Below are 8,999 nucleotides of genomic sequence, written 5' to 3'. Positions count from 1 at the left end.
AGATGTATGCAGAGTTGGGCTGGGGGGTGACGGGGAGCGGGCTGTTGGCAGCTGTGTGGTGGCTGCTGGCAGCCGTGTGCTGGCTGCAGGGGTGGGCCTGGGCGGCTGCCGAGGGCCCCCGTAGTGCACCTACCAGCAGTAGCTCAAGACCCAGGCTGACCCTCCGATGTGCCCGGGCAGGACACCCAGGAGGCGGGGAGCAGCCCCCGCTGAAGCCCACGTCAGTTGGCAGAGACGGGTCTTTGAGAAAAAATGACAAAGTCCAAACGCTCCAGGCGCTGGCCAGGGATGCGGACCGGGCTGGCCGGGCCGGCGGGGGCTGCGGCTGCCGGGGCTGAGCCGAGTGTTGATGCATGTCGTGAGAACCGGGAAGGGGACAAACCTGTGGCTCCAGGCCGGGTGGGAGTTCCAGGAGGTCGGCCTGACTCTGGAGGTTTTCCCCTTAGCTTTTCCCCATAGGCCAAAAGGGGGGAAGTCAAAAAAGCACCCCCAGCAGATGTATGCAGGAGGGGCTGGGGGGTGACGGAGAGCGGGCTGTTGGCAGCTGTGTGGTGGCTGCTGGCAGCCGTGTGCTGGCTGCAGGGGTGGGCCTGGGCGGCTGCCGAGGGCCCCCGAAGCGCACCTACCAGCAGTAGCTCAAGACCCAGGCTGAGCCTCCGATGTGCCCGGGCAGGACACCCAGGAGGCGGGGAGCAGCCCCCGCTGAAGTCCATGGCATGTGCCAGAGGCGAGTCTTGGAGAAAAAACGACAAAGTCCAAACGCTCCAGGCGTGCAGGCCAGGGGTGCGGACCGGGCTGGCCGGGCCGGCGGGAGCTGCGGCTGCCGGGGCTGAGCCGAGTGTTGATGCATGTCGTGAGAACCGGGAAGGGGACAAACCTGTGGCTCCAGGCCGGGTGGGAGTTCCAGTAGGTCGGCCTGACTCTGGAGGTTTTCCCCTTGGCATTTCCCCATTGGCCAAAACGGGGGAAGTCAAAAAAGCACCCCCGGCAGATGTATGCAGGAGGGGCTGGGGGGTGATGGCGAGCGGGCTGTTGGCAGCTGTGTGGTGGCTGCTGGCAGCCGTGTGCTGGCTGCAAGGGTGGGCCTGGGCGGCTGCGGAGGGCCCCCCCGAGTGCACCTACCAGTAGGGGCTGAAGACCCAGGCTGAGCCTCCGATGTGCCCGGGCAGGACACCCAGGAGGCGGGGAGCAGCCCCCGCTGAAGCCCAGGGCAGTTGGCACAGATGGGTCTTTGAGAAAAAACGACAAAGTCCAAACGCTCCAGGCGCTGGCCAGGGGTGCGGACCCGGCTGGCCGGGCCGGCGGGGGCTGCAGCTGCCGGGGTTGAGCCGAGTGTCAGTGCAGGTCCTGAGAACCGGGAAGGGGACAAACCGGTGGCTCCAGGCCGGGTTGGAGTTCCATGAGGTCGGCCTGACTCTGGAGGTTTCCCCCCTGGCTTTTCCCCATAGGCCAAAAGGGGGGAAGTCAAAAAAGCACCCCCAGCAGATGTATGCAGAGGGGCTGGTGGGTGATGGATAGTGGGCTGTTGGCAGCTGTGTGGTGGCTGCTGGCAGCCGTGTGCTGGCTGCAGGGGTGGGCCTGGGCGGCTGCGGAGGGCCCCCGTAGTGCACCTACCAGTAGGGGGCTCGAGACCCAGGCTGAGCCTCCGATGTGCCCGGGCAGGACACCCAGGAGGCGGGGAGCAGCCCCCGCTGAGGTCCATGGCATGTGCCAGAGGTGAGTCTTGGAGAAAAAAAACGACAAAGTCCAAACGCTCCAGGCGCCGGGCAGGGTGGCGGACCCGGCTGGCCGGGCTGGCGGGGGCTGCGGCGGCCGGGGCTGAGCCGAGTGTCGATGCATGTCCTGAGAACCGGGAAGGGGACAAACCGGTGGCTCCAGGCCGGGTTGGAGTTCCATGAGGTCGGCCTGACTCTGGAGGTTTCCCCCCTGGCTTTTCCCCATAGGCCAAAAGGGGGGAAGTCAAAAAAGCACCCCCAGCAGATGTATGCAGAGGGGCTGGTGGGTGATGGATAGTGGGCTGTTGGCAGCTGTGTGGTGGCTGCTGGCAGCCGTGTGCTGGCTGCAGGGGTGGGCCTGGGCGGCTGCGGAGGGCCCCCGTAGTGCACCTACCAGTAGGGGGCTCGAGACCCAGGCTGAGCCTCCGATGTGCCCGGGCAGGACACCCAGGAGGCGGGGAGCAGCCCCCGCTGAAGCCCACGGCAGTTGGCAGAGATGGGTCTTGGAGAAAAAACGACAAAGTCCAAACGCTCCAGGCGTGCCGGCCAGGGGTGCGGACCCGGGTGGCCGGGCCGGCGGGAGCTGCGGCGGCCGGGGCTGAGCCGAGGGTCGATGCAGGTCCTGAGAACCGTGAAGGGGACAGACCGGTGGCTCCAGACCGGGTTGGAGTTCCAGGAGGTCGGCCTGACTCTGGAGGTTTTCCCCTTAGCTTTTCCCCATAGGCCAAAAGGGGGGAAGTCAAAAAAGCACCCCCGGCAGATGTATGCAGAGTTGGGCTGGTGGGTGACGGAGAGCGGGCTGTTGGCAGCTGTGTGGTGGCTGCTGGCAGCCGTGTGCTGGCTGCAGGGGTGGGCCTGGGCGGCTGCGGAGGGCCCCCGGAGTGCACCTACCAGTAGGGGCTGAAGACCCAGGCTGAGCCTCCGATGTGCCCGGGCAGGACACTCAGGAGGCGGGGGGCAGCCCCCGCTGAAGTCCTTGGCAGTTGGCAGAGACGAGCCTTGGAGAAAAAATGACAAAGTCCAAACGCTCCAGGCGTGCCGGCCAGGGGTGCGGACCCGGCCGGGCCGGCGAGAGCTGCGGCGGCCGGGGCAGAGCCGCGCGTCGATGCAGGTGGTGAGAACCGGTATGAGGGTAATCCTGGTCGCTCCGGGCCGAGCCAGGGTTCCAGGAGGGCGGAAGGAGCGGGCCCGTTTCCCCTGATAGCGCCGACGACGGTAAAATAAGGCCTCGCAAAACGTCAGCACGAACACCTTGTCGGGGTATAAGGGAACGAGCGGTGTGCGGTCTTTGACAAAGTGACAGTATTTCTCCAAAAAAAGCACCCCCGGCAGATGCGTGCAGACGGGGCTGGCTGGTGACGGAGAGCGGCGGGCTGTTGGCAGCAGTGTGCTGGCTGCAGGGGTGGCCCGGGGCGGCTGCGGAGGGCCCCCCAAAGTGCACCTGCCAGCAGTGGCTCAAGACCCTGGCTGAGCCTCCGATGTCCCCGGGCAGGACCCCAGCAGGCCGGGCACGGACCGCAGCTTGCCCCCTTTGCCGTCCGATGAAGCTTGCACGGTCAGAAAAAGTTTCAAAGTCCCAACGGGGGAGAGAGTGTTGACGGCGAGGGGGGCGCTGGCTGCTCCAGGGGCCGGGAGGGAGGCCCTGGAGGTCGGCCTGGGGGTGAGTGGAGCGGCCCCCGTGTGTCCCTGAGTGTCCCCCGGTCTTTGGTCGAGAGGGGGTCTCAGCCGCTAATGTGCCCGCCCGGGTACCTAGGGAGGCCGGCCTGGGGCGAGTGCAGCAGCCCCCGTGTGTCCCTGAGTGTCCCCCGGTCTTTGGTCGAGAGGGGGTCTCAGCCGCTAATGTGCCCGCCTGGGTACCTTGGGAGGCCGGCCTGGGGCGAGTGGAGCAGCCCCCGTGTGTCCCCGAGTGCCCCCCGGTCTTTGGTGGAGAGGGGGTCTCAGCCGCTAATGTGCCCGCCTCAGGGAGTCCGGCCTGGGGCGAGTGGAGCAGCCCCCGTGTGTCCCCGAGTGCCCCCCGGTCTTTGGTGGAGAGGGGGTCTCAGCCGCTAATGTGCCCGCCTCAGGGAGTCCGGCCTGGGGCGAGTGGAGCAGCCCCCGGGTGTCCCTGAGCGTCCCCCGGTCTCTGGTGGAGAGGGGGCCTCAGCCGCTAATGTGCCCGCCTCAGGGAGGCCGGCCTGGGGCGAGTGGAGCAGCCCCCGTGTGTCCCTGAGCGTCCCATGGCGTTTGCTGAAGAGGGGGTCTCAGCCGCTAATGTGCCCGCCCGGGTACCTAGGGAGGCCGGCCTGGGGTGAGTGGAGCAGCCCCCGTGTGTCCCTGAGTGTCCCCTGGCGTTTGCTGAAGAGGGGGTCTCAGCCGCTAATGTGCCCGCCTCAGGGAGGCCGGCCTGGGGCGAGTGGAGCAGCCCCCGTGTGTCCCTGAGTGTCCCCTGACGTTTGCTGAAGAGGGGGTCTCAGCCGCCAATATGGCCGCCCGGGTACCAGTGGGGGCCGGCCTGGGGCGAGTGGAGCAGCCCCCGTGTGTCCCTGAGCGTCCCCCGGTCTTTGGTGGAGAGGGGGTCTCAGCCGCTAATGTGCCCGCCTCAGGGAGTCCGGCCTGGGGCGAGTGGAGCAGCCCCCGTGTGTCCCCGAGTGCCCCCCGGTCTTTGGTGGAGAGGGGGTCTCAGCCGCTAATGTGCCCGCCTCAGGGAGTCCGGCCTGGGGCGAGTGGAGCAGCCCCCGTGTGTCCCCGAGTGCCCCCCGGTCTTTGGTGGAGAGGGGGTCTCAGCCGCTAATGTGCCCGCCTCAGGGAGGCCGGCCTGGGGCGAGTGGAGCAGCCCCCGTGTGTCCCTGAGCGTCCCCCGGTCTTTGGTGGAGAGGGGGTCTCAGCCGCTAATGTGCCCGCCTCAGGGAGTCCGGCCTGGGGCGAGTGGAGCAGCCCCCGTGTGTCCCCGAGCGCCCCCCGGTCTCTGGTGGAGAGGGGGTCTCAGCCGCTAATGTGCCCGCCCGGGTACCCAGGGAGGCCGGCCTGGGGCGAGTGGAGCAGCCCCCGTGCGTCCCTGAGCGCCCCCCTGGCGTTTGCTCAAGAGGGGGTCCCAGCCGCCAATATGGCCGCCCGGGTACCCGCGGGGGCCGCCCTGGGGCGAGTGGAGCAGCCCCCGTGTGCCCCTGAGCGCCCCCTGGCGTTCGCTGAAGAGGGGGTCTCAGCCGCCAATATGGCCGCCCGGGTGCCCGGGGGAGCGGCCTGGGGTGGCCCTGTGCAGCCTCCGGGCGCCCCTGAGTGTTTTCCAGTATCTGGCCGAGACACCCCCTGACCCTCCGACTGTGTCCGTTTGGAGCGCCTGGTGCCTGGGCACCCCCTGAGTGTTTTTCAGTATCTGGCCGAGACACCCCCTGACCCTCCGACTGTGTCCGTTTTTAGTGCCTGGTGCCTGGGCACAGACCGCGGCAGCTCCCGCTGGCCGCATTGACAGAGTGCTGAAAAAATGACAAAGTCCGAAAATGCCTGAGAACCGGGAAGGGGACAAACCGGCGGCTCCAGGCCGAGCCGGAGTTCCAGGAGGTCGGCATGATTTTGCCGGTTTCCCCATAGGAGGTGCCAAGTTGCCAAAATGGGGGAACTCAAAAAAGCACCCCCGCCAGATGTATGTAGGGGGGCTGGATGGTCGATAGGGAGTGGGTGCCTGGCAGCAGGGGCCACCCCGCGCAGGTGCCCCGGGGGGCCCGCGGGGGGCCCCCGAAGACACCCCCCCCAGCACTCGCTGAAAACCCCGTCCGAGCCGCCCGCGCTGCCCGGAGGGAGTCCCGGGAGGCCGGGCACGGCCCGCAGGTCTCTCCCTCTGCCCCCCGGTGAGGTTTGCACGGGGGGAAAAGTTTCAAAGTCCCAACGGGGGGCGAGAGACAGTGCGGCGAGGGGTGGCGGGCTGCTCCGCGGACCCGGGGGAAGCCCGGGGAGGGCGGCCTGAGGGCGCGGAGGGCCCCCTGAGAGTGCCTACGGGTAGTAGGTGAGAAACCCTGCCTGTCCCACCCACGGGGCCGGGCAGGGCCCCGGGGAGGCCGGGCAGAGCCCGCAGGTCACCCCCTTGCCGTCCGATGACGCTCGCACGGTCAGAAAAGTTTCAAAGTCCCAACGGGGGGGAGAGTGTTGACGGAGAAGGGGTGCTGGCTGCCCCTGGGGCCGGGCTGGAGCCCCTGGAGGTCGGCCTGGGGTTGTGGAGGGGCCCCCTGAGAGCACCCAACAGAAGTTGCTCAAGACCCTGCCTGAGCCTCCGGTGTGCCCGGGCATGAACCCCAGGAGGCGGGGAACAGCCGTGGCAGCCCCTGCTGAAGTCCTTGGCAGTTGGCAGAGGCGAGTCTTGGGGAAAAAAATGACAAAGTCCAAACGCTCCAGGCGCCGGCCAGGGGGGCGGACGTGGCTGGCCTGGCCGGCGGGTGCTGCGGCTGCCGGGGCTGAGCCGAGTGTCGATGCATCTCCTGAGAACCGGGAAGGGGACAAACCGGTGGCTCCAGGCCGGGTTGGAGTTCCAGGAGGTCGGCCTGACTCTGGAGGTTTTCCCCCTGGCTTTTCCCCATAGGCCAAAACGGGGGGAGGCAAAAAAGCACCCCCAGCAGATGTATGCAATGGGCTGGGGGGTGATGGAGAGCGGGCTGTTGGCAGCTGTGTGGTGGCTGCAGGAGTGGGCCTGGGCGGCTGCGGAGGGCCCCCAAAGTGCACCTACCAGTAGGGGCCCAAGACCCAGGCTGAGCCTCCGATGTGCCCGGGCAGGACACCCAGGAGGCGGGGAGCAGCCCCCGCTGAAGTCCATGGCATGTGCCAGAGGCGAGCCTTGGAGAAAAAACGACAAAGTCCAAACTGCTCCAGGCGCCGGGCAGGGGGGCGGACCCGGCTGGCCGGGCCGGCGGGGGCCGCGGCTGCCGGGGCTGAGCCGAGTGTCAATGCATGTCCTGAGAACCGGGAAGGGGACAAACCGGTGGCTCCAGTCCGGGTTGGAGTTCCAGGAGGTCGGCCTGACTCTGGAGGTTTTCCCCCTGGCATTTTCCCATTGGCCAAAATGGGGGAAGCCAAAAAAGCACCCCCAGCAGATGTATGCAGAGGGGCTGGGGGGTGATGGGGAGCGGGTGTTTGGCAGCAGTGTGCTGGCTGAAGAGGTGTGCATGGGCGGCTGCGGAGGGTCCCCTGAGTGCACCTGCCAGCGGTGGCTGAAAACCCAGGCTGAGCCTCCGATGTGCCCGGGCAGGACCCCAGGAGGCCGGGCACAGACCGCAGCCTGCCCCCTTGCCGTTTGACGAAGCTTGCACGGTCAGAAAAGTTTCAAAGTCCCCACGGGGAGAGAGTGTTGAGGGCGAGGGGGTGCTGGCAGCTCCAGGGGCCGGGGGCAACCCCTGGAGGCTGGGCACGGACTGCGGCAGCCCCCCTTGCGGTCGAGCAAAGTTTGAGGAGACAAGTCATGAAAATGACAAAGTCCAAACGCTCCAGGCGTGCCGGCCAGGGGGGAGGACCCGGCTGGCCGGGCCGGCGGGAGCTGCGGCGGCTGGGGAAGAGCCGAGTGTCAATGCAGGTCCTGAGAACCGGGAAGGGGACAAACCGGTGGCTCCAGGCCGGGTTGGAGTTCCAGGAGGTCGGCCTGACTCTGGAGGTTTTCCCCCTGGCTTTTCCCCATAGGCCAAAATGGGGGAAGTCAAAAAAGCACCCCCAGCAGATGTATGCAGAGGGGCTGGGGGGTGATGGGGAGCGGGTGTTTGGCAGCAGTGTGCTGGCTGAAGAGGTGTGCATGGGCGGCTGCGGAGGGCCCCGTGAGTGCACCTGCCAGCGGTGGCTCAAAACCCTGGCTGAGCCTCCGCTGTCCCCGGGCAGGACCCCAGGAGGCCGGGCACGGACCGCCGGTCGCCCCCCATTGTAGTCCAACAAAGTTTGAAGAGACGAATCACGGAAATCACAAGTCCAAAAATCCCTGAGAACCGGGAAGGGGACAGACCGGTGGCTCCAGGCCGGGCGTGAGTTCCATGAGGTCGGCCTGACTCTGGAGGTTTTCCCCTTGGCATTTTCCCATTGGCCAAAATGGGGGAAGTCAAAAAAGCACCCCCAGCAGATGTATGCAGAGGGGCTGGGGGGTGACGGAGAGCGGGCTGTTGGCAGCTGTGTGGTGGCTGCAGGGGTGGCCCTGGGCGGCTGCAGAGGGCCCCCTGAGTGCACCTATCAGCCGTTGCTCAAGACCCCGCCTGAGCCTCCGGTGTTGCAGGTCAGGACACCCATTGGCGGGGAACAGCAGGTGGCAGCCCATGCTATAGTCGTTGGCAGAGATGAGTCTTGGAGAAAAAACGACAAAGTCCAAACGCTCCAGGCGTGCCGGCCAGGGCGGCGGACCCGGCTGGCTGGGCCGGCGGGAGCTGCGGCTGCCGGGGCTGAGCCGAGTGTCAATGCATGTCGTGAGAACCGGTATGAGGGTAATCCTGGTCGCTCCGGGCCGAGCCCCGGTTCCACGAAGGCGGAAGGAGCGGGCCTGTTTCCCCTGATAGCGCCGACGGCGGTAAAATAAGGCCTCGCAAAACGTCAGCACGAACACCTTGTCGGGGTATAAGGGAACGAGCGGTGTGCGGTCTTTGACAAAGTGACAGTATGTCTCAAAAAAAGCACCCCCCCGCAGATGTGTGCAGACGGGGCTGGCTGGCTGGTTGGTGATGGAGAGCGGCGGGCTGTTGGCAGCAGTTTGCTGGCTGCAGGGGTGGCCCGGGGCGGCTGCGGAGGGCCCCCCAAAGCGCACCTACCAGTAGGGGCTCAAGACCCAGGCTGAGCCTCCGATGTCCCCGGGCAGGACCCCAGCAGGCCGGGCACAGACCGCAGCCTGCCCCCTTGCCGTCCGATGAAGCTTGCACGGTCAGAAAAAGTTTCAAAGTCCCAACGGGGAGAGAGTGTTGACGGCGAGGGGGTGCTGGCTGCCCCAGGGGCCGGGAGGGAGGCCCTGGAGGTGGGCCTGGGGGTGTGGAGGGGCCCCCTAGGAGCACCCAACAGTCGTGGGTCAAGACCCTGCCTGAGCCTCCGGTGTTGCAGGGAAGGACACCCAGGAGGCGGGGAACAGCCGGGGCAGCCCCCCTTGCAGTTGAACAAAGTTTGAGGAGACAAGTCATGAAAATGACAAAGTCCAAACGCTCCAGGCGTGCCGGCCAGGGGGGCGGACACGGCTGGCCTGGCCGGCGGGGGCTGCGGCTGCCGGGGAAGATCCGAGTGTCAATGCAGGTCCTGAGAACCGGGAAGGGGGCAAACCGGAGGCTCCAGGCCGGGCGGCAGTTCCAGGAGGTCGGCCTGACTCTG

The sequence above is a fragment of the Eleutherodactylus coqui genome, unplaced genomic scaffold (genome assembly GCF_035609145.1).
Source record: "Eleutherodactylus coqui strain aEleCoq1 unplaced genomic scaffold, aEleCoq1.hap1 HAP1_SCAFFOLD_696, whole genome shotgun sequence".
Classification (NCBI taxonomy): Eukaryota; Metazoa; Chordata; class Amphibia; order Anura; family Eleutherodactylidae; genus Eleutherodactylus; species Eleutherodactylus coqui.
The sequence above is the reverse complement of the archived record's forward strand: the minus strand, read 5'-3'. Positions refer to the sequence as shown.